This window comes from Lampetra planeri, chromosome 25 (genome assembly GCF_965212315.1).
Source record: "Lampetra planeri chromosome 25, kcLamPlan1.2.h2, whole genome shotgun sequence".
Classification (NCBI taxonomy): Eukaryota; Metazoa; Chordata; class Hyperoartia; order Petromyzontiformes; family Petromyzontidae; genus Lampetra; species Lampetra planeri.
Window position 1 is genome coordinate 4,039,743 of NC_136131.1, and position 25,366 is coordinate 4,065,108.

Here is a 25,366-nt window from a genome sequence, read left to right on the forward strand (position 1 = left end):
TTATATTGTGGCCAATCACAAATGAAACCACACACAAAAAAAAAACCGGCAAAAGAACTGAAGTAGAGCTGCAGTGTACGGAACCTGATAACAACCAATCAGAGCCAGGGACTTCACAACGCTACGCAGCGATGCAATGTGCATTGCACGCATCGTGTAGCGTAGAGCCGGGGCGAATTCGCAACATTACCTCAACGCCCCCTCAGCTTGACTTTATGTGGCGTGCAACAAAAAAAAGCACCAATTCAACTCGGATGCACGCCGATCATTGCTCTGTGTCGCCGAACCGTGAATTGTGCTGTCCATTAGGCACTGGCACCTCAACAACGCCCATATCAACAGCACTTCAACCATGTAGCCGACATAAAACATCTAAACGTAAATTCTAAATGCCTCCGTACTCACGCGAGCGTTCGGAGCGATGAACAAACAGCTCTCTCCCTGTTGGCCGTACTAATCTCGCGGTTGAAAGTCCTCGTGGCTACGGTTGTGGGATCAGACTCTCCGTATGATGACTGCTCGTGACTTAAGACACACAGAGGTATTTTTGTTTTTATTCACCCTGGAGAAGAGATGTGCTGAGTTAGGTCCTCGGTGAAATTTAACCCACAGGTCTCCGACTTCTGCGAGCCAAATGTTCAGCTCGCAGTGCCACCAGCCTGAATAACCACTGAGAAAACATAAAATCATTCATGCAAATGTATAGCCCCGTTGTCAATTCATTGATGGATGAAGGCCTCCTGAAGCCGTGTCAGTCATGAGGATTGTTTGACTCAATTGCACCACATCAGGATTCAGGAATCAATTGCAGGTCAACGGATTCATAGCACAATGCTCAGACGATTGTGCCACCACTCCAACCCAAGTAGTGTAAATAGAAATAAAGGGATACATACATCTACAATATACCGGTGGTTCTTTTGCGGTAATATTACCATGGGCCAATGCTGATCTCCTTTTTTTCCATTGCCCTGAGTCAGTGATGGAAATCCACATTCCCATGGCAGGAGCAAAGCTGATAAATAGGAAAACCTTGAATTGCCTTAAAAAAAAAGTACTCATTCCTTCAAACGAATTTGAACTCGTGACCTTCCAAGCGAGTGTAATGTGCTCTAACTGCAGCGCAATCTGGAAAAATAAATTATTTGTAGAAAACAGGACTGAAATGTAAAAAGACACGAATCCCCCATACAGACTTTGTACGTATGTTCCGTATGTACGTTGAACTTATTTTGCCCCGTATGTAGCCAACCGTGCTAATCGGAGGTGCAGGGGAAAGACGACACACTAAACACAAAAAGCAGTTTTACAGACTTTTGGGGCAAGTGTGTTTAGCGAGTACCTATTAAGGCCGGCACGGTACACGAAGTGGTATGTGGACAACACCACAACCTTTGTCTTCCCAGTGCCGATGTTTACACACCGGATCAGGTACCGATTGAAGGCGCAGTCAACCTAAGGTGGGGGAGGGGGGGTCCAGAACCAGTTCGATTATTCGCCACTGTTATTGGTCGTGAACGAGAATCAAAGTCGGATTGACGGGTTAGTAGCACTGTGCTCTAACCAGACTGTACTCCAGTTCCCCCTAAATGCAATGTATGCATACACATACGCACACAGGCATAGACTTTAGAAATTGTTTGCTTGTTGATGAGTGGAAATGTACACAAAAACCAGGGCAAAGCTAACGCTTTGCACATTTACCAGAAGGATATTGCCAGTGATTTGAATGCATGTTGGCCAAAAGTTGTATTATTATTTCATTGAACAAACTGCTTTTTAGATAAAAAAAAACAAAGATCCCCCGTATAGCCTTAACAGACTCTTGGGGCAAGTGCTGTTATCGAGCATCTATTAAAACCGGCACGGTACACGAGGGGGTGGGTGGCCAGCACCACGCCCGACCGCCTTTGTCTCCCCAGTGGCGATGTTTGACACACCGCACCAGGTACTCATTTGAGGCTGAGTCGACCTAGGGAAGGCCCAGGACCGGTTCAAATAATCGTCACTGGGTGTTGGCCGTGAGCGGGAATCGAACTCGGGTCGCCAGGTTCGTAGCGCAGCTTGGCGCTAACCGCTACACCACCGCTCCCCATGCGTCCGGCCCCCGTACGAAGAAGAAACGCACACGCACGCACGCGCGCGCGCGCGCAAAGACGCGGTCACAATTTCGGATCACATTTTTAAAAAAAAAATTGCGCTCCGCCAAGCTGACCCTAATTAGTCACGATTGTTCGTGCCGCCTCTCTCTGCCGCTTCGTGTGGCGGGCGCGCTATTATAACGTGATTGATGAGTGGGGTCGTGAACTATTCCGAGTCTGTCTTGTCCGGCCGTGCGCGCGATCCGCTCTCTCTCTCTTTCTCTCTTCCCTCTCTCCCCGGTTACCTTCCGCGAAAAATCCTCGACACTAGTGGGAGATGTGCGAGACACCTCGCGTGGGATTCCCATTGTGTCTTCATGCCCCCCCCCGCCCCCCGACCCCCGCAATCAAGGCGCAAGAAAAAAAGCTACAGACGGGAGTCTAATTTCAACCTGATTAATATTCACGAGAGAGCGAGAGAGGGTGAATGAATTGAGCATTTTGCAAAACCGAACGATGGTAGTGCGTGACGCAAGTTAAAACACGCACTCTTGTTTTAACATTTATGGCGATGCCTAACATGTGCACGCGTAGTACATAGTGATGAGCCCAATCAGTTATGGTCATGGAAAATAAAGTTATTGCAGGTTTTTCCCATAGAAGGTGTCATATTTGCAAGATGGTTTTGTCTCTCCTAGGTTGACTCAGCACAAAACATGTAGAATATAACTATCAACAATTGGGAGATGTCATGTAGATGAGTGATGTCAATCAGCTGAATGTGTGTGGTTACTGTCCACGCCATCACCTCATATGGTCCTTAAAGTCTTAATATGTGCTCACAGACATTGCTTGCCCTGTGAAGTCTGAAATTGGGAACTTTAACACACAGAGATGCAGACACAGTAACATATATAGATAGTACTTACCACGATCAGCATTTGCTCCTTCAGTTTGAAAGCCAAAACAAGATCTCGATATGAAGTGTGTGTACGTATATGTGTGTTTCTAAATGGCAAGTAAGAGATTTGAGAAGGATATTTCTACGTGCATACACTCTGACAGCCCCCCTCTACTAACATTTTATCACAGAAATAATTGAAACTTCAGAATAAAGCAGATATTGGGTCGAAGATTTATGAATTAAATTCTAAAACTTTATGACCGCCATTAACAATTTTATATATGTAATCACACAAACACACACACATATATTGTAATTATAATAAACTTGACAAAACAATCATGCCTCTTTCGCATGAATGTTGTAGTTAAAACAAATCATTAGCGATGAAAATGTCTCGTGTACATTTTTATTTCGTCGTCGGTTATTCAAACTCGTATCAAAGGCGATTAGCGAAAAATGCCACGGCTCTAATTACAGCCCAGTTAGGACGTCTTACATAAACGGTGCGTTAAATATAGACACACACGTTCGCAGCACCACCCGTCACTTGCGCGTGTACTCACAGCAAATTGCAGCCTTCATTTTCAGTAATTCCAAAAAGAGGCCCTCTGTACGGCTCACAACCTCTCACTCGAACGCGGCGTCGCCAAGTCGAGTCTGCTTGCGTGCGCGCGCGTGCGTGCGCGCGCGTGAGTGTTGCGAATATAAAACGCCAAGCAGTGCCGCTGTGTCTCTGCGTTTGACTTCGAACCAAGAGGACGGACTTGCTCCCCTGCGCTCTGCACAGCAAATGACAACGTCGGCAGCTGTCCGCACCAAACAAAAACCACGGCGGTTATTTTTTTCCCTGTGAGTGGTTAATAGCCAGGCTGGGCCGAGCAAATCTAGAAAAATAAAAACCAATCACTCGTCTTGATATGGGCTGGGTTTTTGAGTGGGGTGGGTGGTTGGGGGAGGGTTTGGGTGAGTGGGGGGTGGGGGAAGACACGGGGCTTTGGTACATGGACTCTTGGGGAAGTGATGGGGAGTGGTGGTGGAGGGGAGGGTGGCTGTGTATTTGTGCATGCGCGTGTCCGTGCGTGCATGCGTCTGCGTGTGTGTGGGGAGATGTGCGTGTGTGTGTGTTGGAGTGGTATGGGGTAAGATGTTTGTATGGGGGCAGCGGTGGTGTAGCGGTTAGCGCGCTGCGCTACGAACCTGGCCACCCGAGTTCGATTCGCGCTCACGGCCAACACCAATGATGGATTATCTGAACAGGTCCTGGGCCTCCCCTAGGTCGACTCGGCCTCAAATGAGTGCCTGGTGCGGTGTGGAAACATCACCACTGGGGAGACAAAGGCGGCCGGGCGTCGTGTTGGCCACCCGCCCCCTCGTGTGCCGTGCCGGCCTTCATAGGTGCTCGCTAACAGCATTTGCCCCAACAGTCTGTGAAGGATCTACGGGTGATCTTTGTCTTTGGGGTATGGGGAGATGTGTGCATGTAAGTGCATGCGGTACTGCAAACGGTTAACGCGCCGAGCTACGAACCCGGCCACCACCAGTGACGAATTATCTGAACGAGTGACGAGTATCCCTGGGCCTCCCCTAGGTCAACTCAGCCTCCACATGATGATTCCCGGTGTGATGTGTAAACATCGCTACGGGGGAGACAAAGGTGGCCGGGCGTGGGTGCTGGTCAACCACCCCCCTCGCGTGCCGTGCTGGATTCCATAGATAGGTGCTCGCTAACAGCACTCGTCCCAACAGTCTGTTAACGCTATCTGGGGGATCTTTATCTTGTTGTGTAGCGGTAGGAGTGGCATCAGTGGTGGGTAGACAGAGAGCGAGCGAGTGAGAAGGGGGGGGGGGCTGTACCCCCCCCCCCGCGGTGGGAGAGACGAGATAGGCGGGCGTCATTCACTGATTAAAAGTAACCGCGCGGATAGATGTGAGAGGTGCTGCGCGATGGGGGGGGAGGGTGTGGGGGGTGCGGTGTGGGGGTGCTGTGGGTGGGGCATTTGTAGGAAAGAGGGGGGGGGGAACCCCCGCAAGCCAGGCAGTTCAGTGGTGGATGCGAGGCAAGGCAGGAGGAGGAGGAGGGGTTAGAGAGGAGAGGCTGGCGGTATTCCCATCCCATCGCACATCCCGTGGCTGCACAGCGCAAACTCGCGTCGTTTAATAAACACGCGGTTTTTTTCAGCGCTCCGTCTCTATATCTCCGCATTGTGTGTGCGCGCGTGGTTTTTCTCTCTCTCTCTTTCCTTTTTGTTGCTGGCAGCGCGCCAAGAGGCACTTCAAGCGGGCAAAGCAATGAAAGCGATCTTCCAATCCCCTTCTCACACCCATCCCACTCACACGAAACCGCCCATACCACTGACCACACTGCAACTCACACTCACATCACCAATCCCACTCTCCACACTGCCAATCACACTCACCACCCATCCCACTCACCACACCACCCATCCCATTCACCACACCACCCATCCCACTCACCACACCACCCATCCCACTCACCACACCACCCATCCCACTCACCACACCACCCATCCCACTCACCACGCTACCCATCCCACTCACCACGCCACCCATCCCACTCACCACACCACCCATCCCACTCACCACGCTACCCATCCCACTCACCACGCCACCCATCCCACTCACCACACCACCCAACCCACTCACCACACCACCCATCCCACTCACCACGCCACCCATCCCACTCACAACACCACCCATCCCACTCACCACGCTACCCATCCCACTCACCACGCCACCCATCCCACTCACCACACCACCCAACCCACTCACCGCACCACCCATCCCACTCACCACACCGCCCAATCCACTCACCACACCCATCCCACTCACCACACCACCCATCCCACTCACCACACCACCCATCCCACTCACCACACCACCCATCCCACTCACCACACCCATCCCACTCACCACACCACCCATCCCACTCACCACGCCACCCATCCTTCCCACCCACACCTCCGTCAGCCCCTCTCGCAGCTTCAAGCCACGGGGTCATCAACAGTTTGAGTCCGAAAACAGATGCCTGGTCATTTCTGTTGTGATGGTGGGGGGTGCTGTGATGTCAAAAGCGAAGTGTGGCATATGCTCTAAAGCGAGCATGGATATGACCCTGTCACGTTGTTCACAACCGAGTGAATTGGCAAGGCTCTGCGTGCGAGGCAATTCGACAAAGGCGATTTGCGTATTTTTTTCCCACGGTAAGTGCGACGTGCACCTTACCTGTACGACTGTGTGGCAAATTTCACGGGGAGCGATTCACGATGCGCCAGCGTAACAAACCAAAAAAATCGAACGTGAATCGTAACAAGAAACATGATTTTGTTTTACTTTTGACACAACAGGAGATGCAACGCTTGAAAGAGGCTCCTCATCCGCATCGCCGTGACAAAGCCACCGCTAGATGACATCCTTCCCAGGCCACCATCCCTCCACGCTCCCGCGATGCAACGATGGCACCTAGCGCCTCTCCGACAAGCGAGCTGGCTTCGTCGCTCCATCTCTGCAGGAGCCGTTCCCTCCCTGTGGCTGCCACTCCGTCGTGAATCTCGCCCTCGGGCCATCATCCCGTCTTGGGGCCACGATGGCGATGAGATGTTAACTACCTCGCCTGGTATACAGGAGGCCGTGGGCTCGATCCCGACCCTGACGCCTGCTGGATATTTGCGTTTTGCAAGTTTTCTCTCTCCCCACGTGGTCGCTTGGATTTTTCCGGGTCCTCCGGTTTTTCCCTCCACATTTAGAATCAAGACGCGTTTAGAGTATTTTCTCTGCTATACATTTACAACGTGATAAGCCAATTCGTTCGGCTGTAGTTTGTGATAGGCAGGTCGATTCTAAAATAGAGCTATATCGCTCAGTGGGCCTTACCTGGTAAAATAAAAAAAACAGGGACACATCCTGCCCAAGCCTACACACCTATGTTTGTTCTCTAATCCACGTGCTCCACTTGCTGTCTCTCAGCGTAATTCCAAACGTACATCTCTCCGTACTTCTTTGCGCACTTTTCAGTTTTTGTTGAAATCTTCTCCATCAATGTCCACGTTTCTGATTCACATGTCATTGCAGGAAGCAGGCAGCACGGTTGGCTACGTATGGTGCGAATAAAGTTATATACACATACATACAAATACAAGGCGAAAGTGGTATAAATTAATGAGATGTGTCAGTATTGGCTAAATAAACACGCAATGAAACATTTAATATGGGATTTGCCAAGCAGTTCCAAAAATAAACCTCTTTAAAGAGCACCTTGAAAACAAAGTTCTGCAGACGTTGTACTGTATAGTGTGTACATTGTTAGGGCGACACTGTGATAGACCGGGTGCTGAGTCTCAATGGGAAGTGTTGGAATTTGAAATCCCGTTTAGGGTTTGACTCATTCATCCACAGCTGGCAAACGGAGTACCATATTGCCAGAAACCGACCGTCGTCCCGTCATCAAATTGACCCCTGCCATTGCGGTGTGCAATCTCCACACGTAGCTCAAAGCCACGAAATGGGAACGAGTTGTATCCCCACTTGCTCATTTAAACGGGGAGGCGCTAAAAATTGGCCAAGTATGAAAAACATGCCGTGATCATAATGCAGTAGTATAAAGGAGGAGAAGCGGTCCCGTGTGCCAAAAACCAGAGTGCGGTCCGCGTTTGTGCTTACTTACGCATGTCCTTTGTCATCAGTCTAAACAAAGCTTGTGTTTGGGCCGCCCGAAGAGGCCGCACCCTTCATAATTGTCAGCCACTTGACACGGAGGGCTCTCTGACCACAGGGTTTGGGGGGGGTTGCGAACCGTCTGACTCTGGATCGCTCCGGCTCACTCCGAAAAAAACGCACCCCACCCCCCCCCAACCGCGCATTGAATGTCACGTGTTTTTCTTGTCTCGGATATTATCAACGCGAGCGCACCTTATTCCTCCACGATCTCGTTCAGTTGGGTTGTGTACGGCTTTCGCAACGGCGGTTGTTTTTTTACAATCCACCCAATAATTTGTTTATTTATTTCAAAACTTGCTTTTGTTAAAATAATGGATAATGGATGATGCACGTAGTCGTCCGGGCGCTCTGTTATTCCACTGCCAGTGAGGGTAACTCTAAATTCCAATTTATTTTATGGCAAAAAACGTGATTCGTACGTTAAAAAAGGCTAAAACTACAGAAACGCAATCAAAACATGTAAGGAATTAAACTCTTTTTTTTTACTATTTTTATTTTACCAGATAAGGCCTTCTGAGATATATTGCTCTTTTTCAGAAGCGACCTGGCCACAAATGATAGCTGAACGAAGTAGCTTATCAAGTGTAATGTATAGCAGCCACATACTCTAAACGCACGTTGATTCTAAATGTGGAGGGTAAAACCGGAGGACCGGAGAAAAATCCACGTGACCACGGTGAGAGAGAGAAGCACGCAAACTCCAAATACACAGCCGGCGTCAGGGTCGGGATCGATCCCACGACCTCCTGCATACCAGGCGAGGTAATTAACATCTCACCACCGTGGTGCCCCTCGATAACAAACGTAGATGATGTGCTTCACACATTTTCCAAAACATTGGAATCGTACTCTTGAAATATAACTGAAAGTAAAAAAAAGAACTACAATGAAAAATAAAATAAGACGTAATTCAAACGAAATTCAAATCATACAATTTCATATCACCGTACCGGACAATATGAGCACTGCCTCACACTCATATGAGCATGGAGAAACTCTGCCCTGACACCGCGAGTTCATTTAGTTACCAAACCGAGATTCGATGTGAACATTCTCACCTTCCCCCCCCCACCCATCTTAGACGCCCCGAGGTGTAAATCTGAAACACGGGTGCAAACTGATTTTATAGCTTAAGTTCCCTCTTTGCTTGTCCCATTCACACAACATAACAGGCTCAGGTGCCAGTGTATATGTTAACGTCATATGATCGATTGTGCTAATGGAAGCCTCCTATCGGGGTGAGAAATGTATTTATGGAAACCCGCAGTCATTGCCTACGGGAGCAGCCCTAAAAGAGGACAACCACAGACGACTTCGGGGCCCAGAGCAGCAGGCAGCGTGTACAATGTGGGCTGCCGTGTTACCATTCATCCAACGTGTTTCATACTATAGCAATATTAGTTGTATTACTGTGCTGCTAATAATGATTACACTGGTCAACACACTTTTTCTGGCATAAGGTATTCCAACGGGTTTAAAATCTGGCATCAGTTTTTGTCTATCACATCAGGTTTTTGAGATATCAAATATTGCATTTTCAATCAAAACTGCAGAAGAAAAGTATTAAATAAATGTGGATATATACATACAATGATATTACAAACACACTATCCTAAAAATACAGCACGATATTTTAACACTAAAGCAGTCACTGACTCGCAACAACTTGCAATCATAAGTGACAGAGTTAATTTCGGGTAAAATCAATGAAAATGGGGTATGCCGATAGCATAAGAATGAGATGTGATATAGCAAATCTGAGATCATATTTGGAATCAGCACCCTGAAATTAGTCTAAAAAAGCTGCAAAAGTCCAGGCCAGAATAAGTTTTTTTGTTGACCAGTGTTATTGACAATATACAGCCTTTTTTTTCGATTTGAAGCTTTCGTGACTGCAGAGATTCATCTTCTTGGTTCTTTCGATAAAGTCACGTAGAATGGAAATAACAAAATAATAAAAATAAAACCTAATAAAATAATAATTTTTATTTTTTTTATTTTATCATTTCCATTCTACGTGACTTTACCGAAAGAACCAAGAAGATGAATATACAGCCTATTGCCAAGCAACTGCTGGATTAATTATCTCTCCATGCTAGATGTCTCTCATCATTGATGTAAGCAGCGGCCGAGAAGAGGCACTGTGGTCACATTGGTTCACAGCACTGGGCGTTGACCACTGTGTCACCACAGCTGTATTATCAATACAATTATGGTATTCATCTTCTTGGTTCTTTCGGTAAAGTCACGTAGAAGGGAGATAATAAAATAATAAAAATAAAACATAATAAAATACAATTCTCAAGACGTTTCGGCCACAACGCAAGCAGCCGTCCTCAGGTGAAGAACAGGTCTGTCGGAAAGACAGCGTCTGAATGAACACCACCAAGTTTGGCAGCGTATATTTAAGCTGGGTTGGAGGGGGAAGAGTGCATTGACAAATAAATTTGCATATCAACAGAGGAATGTAGCATATTTATGGAAAATGCAGATATGGGATTAGTCACTACTTGTGGAATGCGTAGGAGGGGGGGGCTTTAAATCGAAAAATTATGGTATTGTCAATACCTTAAGCCGCACCTTCGATTAGCACGTTTGGCTCAGTACGCTGCCAAAGAAGTTCAACATTCACACATATACATCAATCCTCCTACAACTGTGCTGCTATTATCAAGGCATGTGAATCAAGTAAAGAAACCCCGTGGATGCTGACCATGCCGAGACCAACAACTTGATTGCCCTGCAAACCTGGTGTCTTAATAATTGGCTGTCTAGACTCCTAACCCAGCATTCTCGTCGCTACCAACTCAGTTGCTAATAAAAGTGACCCAGTTGGCCCCCCGACATTGACTCTTTAGATTTGTCCATCAGTCGCTTTTTTTTCTGTCGAGCGACCGAAACCTTGCCCGAGTCAATTTGTGTTTCGTAAAACTGACCGTGGCGTGTGTCTCGATTGGGTCTGTCTTATTTCAGCGGTGAGGTCATGATCCATCATAGTGAGGCATGCTGTACAGGTTCCTTAAACTGCGTCCCTATGGACAGAAATATTGATCATATCCATGGAACACTTATCTATGGGACATGGATCCATCTATTCCTCAACTATGTTATCCAACTAGCAGGTTACATTTTAATAAAAACCAAAGACCTCATCGCTCTATTTCTCCTGTGCTCCATACAATTCACGTATATTCAATATCCATATGTATAGCTGGTTTACCTTGTATACACACATATAACGCACTGCTGTATGCATTCAAATATGCTTGTGTTTTGATCCGCTTGTATCTAATCTCACTCCGTAAACCTGTTTAAACTTGTCCCATCTGCACAGCGACATATCCTGCATTTTATGCCACTATAGGAAACCAAATTGCATTCCACATAAATCACAGGGAGAGAAATACGTTGACCAAATGTCTCTGTCAATTCCAACAAATGACGAGCAGCTTTAACAATGACACGCGGTGGCAGATCCAAGCGCAGGTCGCAGGGATGTTCGTAAAAATAGTCTACGTTGATATTTTCCCAATAATTTTTTTTTCATCATCAAGATCCAAGCGCAGGTCGAAGGGATGTTCGTAAAAATAGTCTCCGTTAATATTTTCCCAATAAATAGTTTTTTCATCATCAATGTACATCCCTTCGCCGTTGAGAAGTTTTTAGATCCACATCTCGTGACAGTGGCACTATGGGTATTTGGGTATATTTAGAGTGTTTGGCCGCTGTACATTTCCACATGAAAAGCCACCAATTCATTGGGCTATCATTTGTGGCCAGGTCACTTCTGAAGAAAATGCTACGTAGCTCAGTGGGCCTTAGCTGATGAAAAAAAAAAGCTTTTCGTCTTAAACTTGATTTGGAGCTTTCGTGACTGCAGGAATTACTCTGGTTGTTTCGGTAAAGTCATGCTATTATTACATTTATTTTTCTTTCTACGTGACTTTACCGAAATAACCAAATAGCTTTTCGTTTTAGTTTAGTACGACGCTTCACTCACATTCCGAATCCTGGTAAGGAGGAGTTGTTTGTACCATCATCCATCCATGTCAATAAAATACGTACAACTTTGCAGGACACAGATGGGTGATAGTCCAAATGGAGCAATTGCTGCCCACCACATAAACGTGGAATTTCCAGCGCTGACTCTGAACTCCCAACGGATATGAGCACTGGCCATGCCTGTTTGAGCATGGGAATTTCATTCATAAGATACAATGCAAATCGGATGTGCAGGATACACAGTTATCAAAATGCAACCCACACATCAAGACGCTGCGCAAAAAGAGTGGACTGGCCTGTCATAGGAATGTGGCATTTCCCCTCCACGTGTCTTCGGGGACGCCAACACCCTCGTTGAGAAGTGAAATGCTTTAGACTGCGGTTTTACTGCTCAGAATTATTTCAGCAAATGTACTTCCCCCCCCCCTTGCATAGTGTAAGCATAGGTCTAGTTTTACATCTCACATATGGCAGCCAACATGTGGGGGAAATGCATTAATCGTCGCTGTCAGCTGGATACCCATAATGTTAATCAAGTTCCTGTGACACTGTACTCTCCCATTACGATTCGCCTCGCCAGAACTAAAGCTCAAATAAAGAGATGTTTCAAAGAGAGAAAGACACAAAAGGGACGTGAAATGGATTTAATGCAATCGTTCGAAGGCACATCAAGACCATTCTTTTCTTCGTTAGCGTTCATGAAAATAGGGTTTCCCATTAATTTCTGGCAACAAAACAGGTGTTAAGATGTTAAAACACCAAACTGAAACCTTTTACAAGGAATCATGTCTGCGTTAGCCACAATACTTGTGGTCAGAATGCAATCATGTCTGCATTAACCACAATACTTGTGGTCAGAATACTTGTGGTCAGCATGCATTCTGACCACAAGCATTGTGGTTAATGCAGACATGATTCCTTGTAAAAGGTTTCAGTTTGGTGTTTTAACATCTCAACACCTTATTGGTTCTTTCGGTAAAGTCACGTAGAAGGGAAGTAATAAAATAATAATAAAAAAACATAATAAAATATATTATATTATTTTATTATATTATTATATTATCTTATTATGTTTCATTTTTATTATTTTATTACTTCCCTTCTACGTGACTTTACCGAAAGAACCAAGAAGATGAATCCCTGCAGTCACGAAAGCTTTAAATCGAAATCTCAACACCTGTTTTGTTGCCAGAAAAAAAGGGGAAAACCTATTCTCATATTTTGGTACTGGCAAAGGAGGTCCCATGAAGTGTTTATGAATTTAACCACAAGTGAGTGAATGCATATGTGTACATGAGGAGGACTGTCTATACATATGTAGAATATAGAGTTCTCAATAATCTCTGCCCCTGATTAAATAAAGAGATAACTGTACAGGGAATGATAAAGGCAAAGCTCTCCTTTTGTAAGCGCGATGTCATTTTATTGGCTCTGAGCTGATTGATTAAAAGACGTTGGGTTTTTTAAAGAGATGTATAAAATTGTAAAAATGGATGTGTCCATGTCAGTGGGCATTTTCGTGGTTAAATAAAAGAACGAGTGCCTCAGCATGCAACAATAACTTAAAAATGATATTTTTAAAAAACTCATCTATCTTGCAAAACAAACAAACAATACTCGATGGGGTTTTGTTGTTGTTGCAAGCATTCAATCTCCAGACTTAATGAGTAAAAATCTGAAAATAACGTACGAAGATAATGTGAAAATGATAAACTAAACAAACATTAGTTCCACCGCTGAGGGAAAAAGAGAAACACGACAGCTTCTGGTGGGTGGCTTACATTTCCTCCTCAAGGAAATTTTAGCTTTAATTAATGTCGCTTAACTTGTGGTGAATTTGCTCATGCCTGTACACCGTTGGCACACGTGACAGCAACCCACCCATTAGGGCTGGCAAGCAACCCACGTGAGGAGTGATGCAGCCAGCACCGCACACTGCCTTACTGCCGACGTTAACGCGACATAGGGCGGTGACGTGGTAGAGCGGGAGTGCCGATTTGCGCTCGGTGTAGAGGTTTGCGGTTCGAGCACCAGCGGCCACCCTGGTTAATACTGCAGGCGTATTGACCATGAACAGCGCTGTCTGCTTCACAAAAAGCAACGATTGAACGACAGTGTGTTTCATTTTTTTATATTACCAGGTAAGGCCCACTGAGCTATATAAACTAAACTTTTTAAAAGTGGTACGGCTGTTTTTCAGAAGCGGCCTGGCCACAAATGGCAGCTCAGAGGAGTGGTTTATCGTGTGGAACTTCCTTGCAGCCAAACACTCTAAAGACACGTTTCTAAATATGGAGGGAAAAACCAGAGGACCCGAAAATAAATCCACGCGACAACAGATAAAGAGACGTGCAAGTTCGAAATCTATAGGCGTCAGGGTCGGGATCGAACCCACGTCACATCCTGTACAACAGGCGAGGTAGTTATGGGCCGTCCATAAATGACATCACGCGATTTTGGACGATTTTTGACCCCCCCCCCCCTCGTCACACGGCGTCATAAAAGTCAGACCCCCCCTTAAATATGACGTCACAAAGCTCTGCCCCCCACCCCCCCAAACAAAAAATGCTTCAAATCGCTTTAAACTATTGTCATTGTAGTGCGTATTTAATGTGGCGCTGCACTCTGATGTTGTAGGAGAAAACATCAAAAAAGTATATTTAATTGAGTAGAACGTGTTGTCTATATTTATTTAAAGTTACGCATTTTTATGAGACGTCACATTTCTCAACACCCCCCCCCCCGCTCGTCACACATCGTCACAAATGTCTGACCTCCCCCCCTCCAAGGTGCGTGACGTCATTTATGGACGGCCCCTTATCACCTCGTCACCGTGGGGCTGTTTTTCAGAAGCGACCTGCCCACAAATGATATCGTCGCAACATACTCTCCGGCCAGTAACTCAACAATGGACGTTAAACGATCCCACAACATTATTTAAAAGAGTGCAGGTCACGTGTGCTGACGTCATTGGTCTACATTTGAAACGTCTCCATTTATTTGAATTACTTAATTGGCTAAAACCACATTGCAACGTCGCTCCCCATTGGCAGACTCGACTGGTCTGTGAAACGTAGCACCTTTGTGATTGCACTTACGCTCTAAAGATGTCGCAAATATCAAATGTACTAAACTATTATACCAAAATCACGGGAGGTCCAGGTCAGGCACATGTAACAATTGTTATTTGCCTGACACAGGGCCTGGTATGAATGCTAGACAACTGGGACTGTTTCACATTATCCTAATCACTGCCACCACATGCCATCATAGTAATAACGTACCAACATATCACGGTTAAGTCCCATAAGCTGTCGGAATAAGTGCTGTTAGCAAGCGCCTATCACTTTAACAACAGCGCTACATACGGGCAAAGATTGTGTGGGCAGCACCACATCTGTCCGCTTTTGTCTCCCCAGTGCTGGAGTTGACACGCCGCGGCAGGCACCCATTTGAAGATGGAATCAACATACGGGTGGCCCACGGCAGGTTTGGATACTGCTCGCCACTGGTGTGTGTATGGCCAAAAATCACACCGAGGTTGGCTGCTAATAAAAACAAAGATCCCCTGGGCTGATGTTTTACACACCGCACCAGGTACTCATTTGAGGCCAAGCTGAGCCAGGAGAAGCCAATCACCGATTTAAATATTCAACACCGGGGTGGGTGACCAGCATCACGCCCGACCGCCTTTGTCTCCCCAGTGGCGATGTTAACACACCGCACCAGGAACTAATTTGAGGCCGAGTCGACCTAGGAGAGGCCCAGGACCGGTTCGGATAATCGTCACCGGTATTGGCCGTGAGCGGGAATCGAACTCGGGTCGCCGGGTTCGTAGCGCAACGTAGCGCTAACCGCAGCACTCCCCACAATGCACACGCGCAAGGCAGTCACACACACACACACAGCGTGTTGCCAGTTAACGTGTCACAAAACAACATTTGTTGATACTCGCCGCACGTTTTGCCATACAAGGGGAGGTGAGCTCCGATGCCAAAATAGCCGGGCACAGTCATTGCCTTAAATCCCCCCCCCCCCACTGCTACCCCCGTTTAATGCGACACGGGCTAACGCATGCCGGCCAGCACCCCCGGCTTCCACAATCAACACGTGGGAGCCACGGCCGAGGAACGCAGTTTACTCAAAACTCCTCCGGCGTGGACCAGTTCGAAGCCGGGTCCACAGCTCGTTCAAACCTCCTGCCACTCACGCCGTCGCTGCTCCGTCCGATCTTCGGCACGGACGACACAGCGCCAGCAGCATTGATCCACCCTCGACCGATGATAATCGCATGATTTTTTTGTTGATCACGACGACGTTGACAATTTTAAGTGATGTGCGTTTCGTTCACTACGTTATTACACTGTGTAAGTGATTTTTTCAAGTAAACGCTTTGTTGAACGTGTCGTTTATTTTACTGTACACGTTTATTTTTTGCAATGGGTGTTTAAAAAAATGTATAAATACGGGGAACGGTTCGCGTGCTGCGCTACGAACCCGGCGACCTGAGTTCGATTCCCTCTCACGGCAAAACACCAGTGACGATTATTCGAACCGATCCCGGGCCTCGCCTAGGTAGACTCAAATTAGTACCTGTTGAGGTGTGTAAACATCGCCACTGGGAAGACAAAGGCGGCCACTCACGCCCCTCGTGCGCCGTGCCGGCCTGCATAGGTGCTGCTCGCTAACAGCACTTGCCCCAACAGTCTGTGTGAGGCTATACGGGGGATCTTAGTTTCTTTCGTTTTTGTGTTTAAATATGTTAGAACATTATTGGTTGGAAAAACAAACGAATATTAAAAAGGCATCACACAGTGTTTAGCAAACAACACGTTCGAGTTAAAGCGGTCCAGCAAATCGTTAAGGTTTGAAATACAAAATAGGGCTTGGAATGTAAATGTGTATATGTGTGCATGTGTGTGTGCATGTGTACGTGTGTGTGCAAGTGCTGTATTTTGGTAACAATAGCTCTCCCCACCACACCTGCACTTACCACTCATGCTGATAAAGAGCTTAATGCCTTTGCTGCACTGATGTATTTAAAAATGGATTTTTTTTCAAAGGGGCGAAACTCACACACACACGCACATACACACACACACGCACATACAGACACATACACACGCACAAACACACACACACGGACATACAGATACACACACACACACGCACATACACACGCACATACACACGCACATACACACACACGCACATACAGATACACACACACGCGCGCGCGTGAACAGCGCAAGTGCCAATTATCCAGCGTGTTATAAAGTCGATGGTTTGATCCTCACAGTCGCCCAGCAATTTCTGCCAGGAAATAAACCAAAGTGTGTGTGTGTGTTTTGTGTATAAGTCGGCTGCGAAATGGACCCAAGATACCCCGCGTAACGCCACCGTTCACCATTGTAGACCATCGCGTAACCAAATCGCAGCCCCCCGGAATCCCCGAGTTGGCATGGCAGAGATTGTCGGCGACTGTCGCCATGCGATGCGCACACGAAAGCAACGGAGGGGGGGGAGGGCTCCGTCTATTCGTCGTCGAGAGAGCGTGAGTGTGTGTTAGATGGGCACACACACATCGAGAGAGATAGTGTGTGTGAGTGTGTGTGTTAGGTCGACTCAGCCTCAAATGAGTACCTGGTGCGGTGTGTAAACATCGTCACTGAGGAGACAAAGGCGGCCGGGCGTGGGGTCGGCCATTCACGCCCCTCGTGTGCCGTGCCGGCCTGTATGAGTGTGTGTATGAGTATGTATGAGTGTGTGTGTGTATGAGTGAGTTTGTTATATGGAGAGGTGCTCGCTAACAGCACTTGCCCCTACAGTCTCTTAAGGCAATACGGGGGGTCTTTGTTATCTTTGTTATATGGGCACACACACACACACACGGACGAGCACACGACGGTGGTTGACCCTGCCGAAGGTGCTAGGAGGGGAGGCGGGGGGCAGTGGTGAGTGATATCTGAATCAGTTCTGCTACCCCCCCCCCCTCGCCGCATTGACCGGAATGGTGAAGTATGGTCGAACATTCCCTCACGCCGCAGAGGAGTGACAGACAACACGGCTGTACACCTACCAATCAACCAACTTCTTTAAACAATCTTACAGACCACAGCAGGAACAAGTGCTGTTAGCGAGCACATATTAAGGCGCACGGGAGAGAGGTTTTGCGTGGCGAGGGAATTGCATTGCGGGGGTGGATGTTCGTTCCCTTTTGTCGACGTTTAACGCACCTCGCCCGTTCTGATGGTTCTCCTGGCGCACGTGGAAGCGATGACGGCTCGGGGAGGAAAGGGGACATCAATTTAGGACGTACTCATGGAGTGGGGGGTTCACCCAGATGCGTACGCCTGTGTATGGGGGGGGGGGGTTTGTGACAATGTACGTACGCATAGGAAACGGGAGGCGAAAGGGGTGAAGCCTCGATAATAATTTGTCTACATTGGCCTTCAAATGAGTTAGATAGTCCGGCGGTGGACTATCTGTTTGCTTAAACACATTATTATTATTAATCCTTTATTGTTTCTGCGTGGATTAAATATCGGCCGTTCTATAGGATTCGGTGGGGGGGGGGGTGCGTCAAGCGTACGTACGCAGGTGGGGGGAGGGCGGGTGTAAAATAGCACGAACCACACGTCACTGGTGTTGGCCGTGAGCGGGAATCGAACTCGGGTCGCCGGGTTCGTAGCGCAGCGTGGCACTAACCGCTACACCACCGCTCCCCACTACGTACAAAGGAACACGCACACACACACACACGCCCGTGTACACACCCCCCCCCATCAATCAGTGCGTGTCGGTGTTGTTGGTGTGGGGGAGTCCCGCTGCGTGCGTACGCCCCTCCACAGCCCCTTTTACCGCTGTGAAAGCTGACCCGATCATTTCCATTAATCGCAGCCGCAACCACCGGCATCGATCCCCACTGCACGCGACCGTTTTGGAGGCGCCTAAAAATAGCGGAGCCGTGTTGGGCTCCCTCTCTACCCCCCCCCCAACACCAACAACCCACCCAGCCCACCGTGCCCCCCACCCCATCACCACCATCCGCCTCTCAAATCCCCCATTCAGACGTCACCAAAGTAAATAGGATTGTGCGGAAGCACTAACATCGCAGAGGGGAAATTTCCGCGGAGCGCCAGTATTGGAACGCGTGCGCTCTTTGTGTGTGCACTGCGCATTACACCCCCCCTCACTCCCCGCGGAGTGATGATGACGTGGTGTTGGGGCGCTTGAATCGGATCCCAGTTGGTGGAGGAGGCGTTGAACTCGAGTCATCATCCATCTGCGGTTGATAAATAAAGTACCACTCTATCGAAAGTTGACTAAAGTTGTATTCTTTTTTTTTATCTTTGGCTGTTTGGGACGTGGCCGTTTCCATCCGCCGTCCCTTCGTGTCTCCCACTCGCCTGCTGGTCTCGTCACGGCATCTCTCGACTGAGATCGAACAGACGCTGTCAATTGGAAATGCATGGCCCCTCCACCAAGGAATGTGGAATGTCCACCGCCGGGGAACAATGAAGATTGGGCACCACCCTATACTCGTTTGAGCAGTGACATATTTTATCTGATTAGCACACTCCAGTATATATACACACACACATGCACATAAAATGTAAAGGTGCAGCCCTGCAACTGCTTGCTCACATCACTGCTGGTAGAAGGACCTCAACCAGAGGAAGCTCTGCAGCGCCCCTATACAGGGTATTATGTTTGTATCTTCTTCCCCTGTTCTGATTGAGCTTCCTCCAGGTTCACTGGTTTCCTCCCCGTAGCTAAACAAGCCATACAGTGTCACTGGTATTCGGTCAAACATCCCACAGCTGAGGGCCTGCACATGACTCAATTATGATTACACCTAGCAACATCACCCCCTACTGAAAAAAACAACAAACTTGGCAGTAAAATAGTATTTAGACTCATCGAGGTTTTACTGGCTAAAAAAAAAATATGAATAAGAACAAAAAAACATATTTTTATTTGGCCTATTTTTGAACGTTGGACAGACGTCTCGGAAGAGTTGGGGAGTGTCCACGCATTACCTCACCGAGCGCAACCTGCCTTGTCGACCGCGGCGTAGACCTGCCCCCTGAAATCGACTATGAATCGTAATAACTGGTCGCGAAATCCCACGTGTGGAATTCCGCGCACGCAGCCACCGATTCACACCAGCTGGGCTGAACAGGGGCGGTGGGGAGTTGTTTCAGCTGCCGCGCCGCGAGATCGAACCGGCGACCTCCAGAACTGCAAGTCCAGCGCGGTGACACCGGCCACGGTGGCATCCCGGAAGGACACAAATTTGCGATTTCAAAGGCTCCGCGTCTCACTTTCCACAGGAGTGCAGCTGCTGTGGAATAGACGCCGCCGACCTTTCTCTCACCCTCATATATGGGCAAGGGCTGAAGCTCGCTGGATTGAAGGAAGCAGCGATTCCCAGTCGCCGGCGTGAGGTTTGAATCCTGGCCAGGCTCAAAGTGTGACTCGCCCTCGTAATTCCTCCGGCGTTGGAACAACGTCGCGCCTCCTGGCGGGTGGCAAGTCAGCAGTGGTAGTTTTATAAATAAACTGGACCTGCTCCGCTTCCGTGAGTCGTGCTCTCACGCGAACGGTTGCGCACTGCCCTCCGAGTGAGCCAATCGGGATAAACAGAAAGAAAAAATGAGAAAATTACAAACAGATCCTTGCCGGAGGAATGTGTAATTTCCAAGACCTGCTCTCGATTACCAATGGGGATGAGCACCGTCCACCACTACTTTGAGCAAGAGGGAGACATTCTCTTGATTTACGTTAACTTGTAATGTACGTGCATTATTTTGTCCTATAACATAAAAGCAGTTAACGGCCAGCAGCAATTAAAGAATACTGAATTATACCCGTGTCACGGTTAGCGCGCTGCGCTATGAACCCGGCGACCCGAGTTCGATTTCCGCTCAAGGCCAACACCGGTGACGATCATCTCGATCGGGCCTGGGCCTTCCCTAGGGTCGACTCAGCCTCAAATGAGCACGTGGTGCGATGTGTAAACATCGCCACTGGTGGAGACAAAGTCGGCTGGGCATGGTACAGGACACACAACCCCTTGTCTGCACTTGCGCCAACAGTCTGTTAAAAGCTATACGGGGTATATTTGTCTCTTTTTCAAATCCTTTATATTAAGTTCGCTTGCTTGCTTAGGACCGTGCAAATCTTTCGGTCGTTTTTTAACCCACTTCCCGTGATCCAATCGAGCTGACATTTTGCACACAGACTCGTTGTGCGTGACAATGCATTTTCGTGAAATTTTTTTTCCAAAATTTGACACTGTTTAGGGGGGAAAAATTAAATATTTAATTACCAATTGTTTAATGCTGCCAGACAATCATCTGACCCATAGGTGGCAGCCATCTCAAGCCAGAGGACGAGAGGACTCTAGCCGCCCCGATGCCACGCATATAAAGGATTTATAGTGAAAAACTTTGTTTGTACGGGTTAATTTTTTACGTGTTGCTACCACCCTCCCGCAACGAACGGGCGCTGCAGGAGAACGACTCTCCGGACGACGAGGGAGCGGAGCGTCAGGTGGAGAGAATAGGGGCGAGTTGGCACAGTGGGGAACGCAGGTGGCGCGTCTGCCATTCACCCTGCTCTTTTGACCCGTAACATCTGGGACTGTCCTATAACTTCCCTACCAGCATGCCTTCAACAATCCACATGGCCTCAAAGTGCACATAGCATGCCCTAAGTACCTTAGTGATTCAAACTTGCCAAGACGACCCATCGCTGCTGGTTTTATACTGGGTTTTTTTTTTACCGCATTCTGATTTTCAATGCAAATGTTGCATACATTGTTTTTCCACCGTGTGATTATCTTTGAAAATCGGAATGTGATTTAAAAAAGGGGGTTTCAAAACGGGCCAGCATACCACTAGAATTGGTGAACATGGTGACGTCAATGCCCCCTGAATGCTGGCTGTTCGCATTGGTAACATTTTAGTGCGGGTTCAGGTTTCAGGTTTATTTTGTTAGACCCGGGCGAGACCTCAAGAGACCAGGATATTCTCATTTACAATGTGGCTGAATGAATGAGTGACTGAATGAGTGACTGAACGAGTGAGTGAGTTCAAGTTTCAGGTTCATTTATTTTAACCCAGCTCAAGAGACCAGGATGAATCTCATTTGCTAGAGTGACCTGGGACATTAGCCTGCAAGTAGGTGGGTGATGATCGCTGCTGTGTGTAATCCCAATTGAGTAAATTTGCGGGGTAAACTTTGAATGTGGCATATTTCGACTCTGATGCTGACACACACACACACACAGTGGCCTATTCTTGCGAATGACGTCAGTGGGTCGTTAACGTCCACTGTGAAGCCGACGGTGCGTAGCAATCACTGCGGTAAATACGCACCTCCGATTAGCACGGTTGGCTACGTGCAGTGCGAAAGAGGTTCAACATAGGTGCACACGTACGCGCGCAGGAATAATCAGGGCGGCCGCTGGATTCGAACCCTGAACTTCAGCAACAAGCAGCGAACGCGCTACCGCCTCATTGCTAAAGGAAGACGCAACGTCTAAAAAACACAAACAGCTCTTATTGTTCACATAAGCACGGAGGCGCCGTGCGTCCCAGTCTAAGACACAACGCCACGCTGTAATGATGACATCACTGCGCCGTATAGTTGCGTCCATTGACCGCTTCAATGACATCACTTGATTACCCCTGAATGAGACTTTATATAGTTCCCCCCCCCCCTCCCCACCTCATTAATGACGCTTGCTACTGCTGCTACACGTGAGAGCTACAGTGCAGTCCAATGTTCCGTGTTTTGGGTTGAGGCTTCCTCTGCCCACAGTATTGTGTTTCACTCCTGGCAGCTCGGCTTTCGTTCCTGTAACACCACGGGCTGTCTACTGTAAAGCTAGCATGGGTCTCCTATCACTCGTTATACTCGTCCCAAAATAAATAGTTTGTGTGCCCTTTTTGAAAAAAAATGAAAACAATCAGCACTGCAGAGACAAAGGCGGCCAGGGTGTGCTCCTGGCCAAACCCTGTGTTGTATTCCAGCCTGAACAAGTTGATATATTTTTTTGAAATTATATTTATTTGCGCAAGAAGGGCCCAATAAGATGATAAGGCTCTTATTTGATGGGCGCCCTGCGATGGTACATATGATATTCAGTAACAATTTCATTTGCACTCTAATTACGAAAAGGATGAAAAGTATAATTTTGTCTTCGTTTATATCTATATACTTAAATAATTCTATTTTTACACGGTATATATTTTTTTACATGAACTCATGAATTAAGCCAACGTTTGCCTAACGCTCTTTCCCTTAAATTTGACACTTCCCCGTTGATGGAAAAAACATTTATTGGTCACTTGTTTAAGTTCTCTGTTTTGATGTTGCGTTTTTTTTTCGCGAACATTTTTTGTATTCATTAAACGATGACACACTATCTGCACCGATGGACCAAGGATCGCCCACGTCAAAGCGTCACTGTGCTGGTCACTACGGGTTTGTGAAGGACGAGGCCTGGGGTTCCGTCATCACGTCTCACCGATGTTAGCCATGACCAGGAATTGAACTCAGCGCACCGAGCTCATAGCACAGCGCGATAACCAGTGTACCAATCGTGGTGAAGTATGGCAAAAAAATCAAATGACTCTGATGGTGTGGGGGAGCCCTTCATCCAGCAGTGGATTGAGAATGGCGGAATGTATCTACATGAACGCTATATTTTAATATCAACGATTCCACATGATTCGAAACCTAAGGTGGATGTATCAGATCTGTTGCGGTAACATATCATGCTCAGCTGTGCTGTGAATAATCATCGGGTTTACATGCAATATGATAATTCTATTACTCCAGAATAGCTCGTATGACTTCAGGGTTACAGTTTAGCAGATCGTTTAGTAAGGTTTGGACGTTCCTTGTGTTGGATCGCATAGCCGAGTCACAGTACACAGCAAATCACACACTATGACAGCCCCGTAAGCGTATCATTATCATCAACCGTCTGACTCTGGGTCTTTCCCTTGGTTACTGACCTCTGGGTGCCACTCCAGTGTTGGTTGCCGTAACGCGCCCTCCTCTCTCTGGCACATGTTTCAAGTTTACTTAGTTTAACCAAGTGAGAAATCAAGAGACCAGGATGAGTCTCATTTGCAAGACACCTGAGGCATTAGTCTGCCAAGTAGAGGGGAGGGGGGGGGGCGATGATTGCTGCTGTGTGTACAATCCCCAATTGAGCAAATGCAAATGTGCGGGTGCGTTTTTCGAAATTTGGCCAAATACACACGCAGGAATAACCAGGGCGGCCGCTGGATTCGAACCTGTGAACCTCTGCGACAAGCGGCAAACGTGCTGCCACCACCAGACCACGCCGTCTCTCGGCAGTTGTCACGTGCGTGCCTTATGCATGCACCCTTCTCCGTCAGATCACGTTGCTTTCCCGTCACGGCGTATTCAAAACCCACAAGTCGCTTACCCAATCATACCGGCAAGAACGTGCATTCAAAGACGAACGCAAGAGGCGTGTTTTTAAATTTTCTAATTATGTGTTTGTTTGCGTCAAGTCCGCCCACTTCTAATTCCACCCTCTGCTATCCCCCAAGTTAACGCTCCTATCAGAACATCTCGGTGGCAGTGCACTAAGGCAATCAGGTGTATGTTGAAATTATCAATCGTTAAATGGCCATTAAGTGCGGAGCTGTGATTTCATGACTGAGTAAAGACGCAACTAATTAATCTAAAATTACAATTAATAATTCAAGAGCACGCATTGTACTTTCGAAGGCCCTGGGCCTCGATGCACTTTTTTCCGCAACAACTCTCCCTCTCGCCACGTCCGTCGGTCAACTCGTCCGTAGAGGGCCACGCGCAGTGGCAGAAGACGTCACAGCACTTGGATGCAAAAAAATACCTTAATTATCAGTCGATAGCCCACGTAAAGAAAAAAAAATATATTCAAACAAATTATTATTCGGTGATGGTGCTGCCGCCACCGCTGCATTGGCGACGTTGCACGTACACGAATAGCAAAAGACTCGACACATTCGTCAATAAAACTGCGGCCTTAAAAGAGAAGAACAAATATATATAATGGGCGATGAATTGGGCAATGGTGTTTCTTCATAGCAATAACCCTTAAATAAATACATCTATGAATACGGGGAAAGTACCCAGAATGTTGCCGATTAATTATCTTGATGTTTTCCTTTTTAATGCGGCAGTGTTATTGACAAATGTGTTGAGTGTGTGTTAGATTTTAGTTTTTCTAACATGGCTAAGCTGCAAAAATTATCTTGTGAAGGCGATTGACTCATTTTAACTGTCGCAGGGAATGTGAATGGTTCTACGGTTTGTTTTTACGTTTTGATCTGTCCAGGTGGCACTGCGGTACAAGGGGCCCAACGAGACTCCTTTTCAGGTTGTCCGAGTTTAAATCCCAGACTGTTATCGTCCCATCCAATCAAGCCTACGGGCGTCAAACAAAATGGAGACCATGGTGTGGGAATTCATACTCTTTGTTTTTTTTTCCGGTAAAGTCACGTATGTAAAACATTTAATGAAAAAACAACCAAATTAAATCACTGGCTAAGTATTAATTTAGTTGTTTTTTCATTAAATTTTTTACCTCCGTGACTTTACCGAAAAA

The 25,366-nt window shown here is 47.3% G+C and overlaps 1 protein-coding gene across 5 annotated transcripts in view; it reads right to left on the reverse strand.

Annotated features, from left to right (window-relative positions):
• Nucleotides 1-25,366, reverse strand: part of LOC144727255 (estrogen-related receptor gamma-like) — a 402,552-nt gene that overhangs the window by 182,182 nt on the left and 195,004 nt on the right. The window contains exon 1 of one of the 5 annotated variants that reach the window (XM_078605952.1): nt 3,552-3,947. The exons of the other annotated variants lie outside the window; for them this stretch is intronic. The gene's annotated coding sequence lies outside the window, so the exon portion shown is untranslated. Of the gene's footprint in view, nt 1-3,551; nt 3,948-25,366 lie in introns of those variants that run through there. 5 annotated transcript variants of the gene reach the window in all.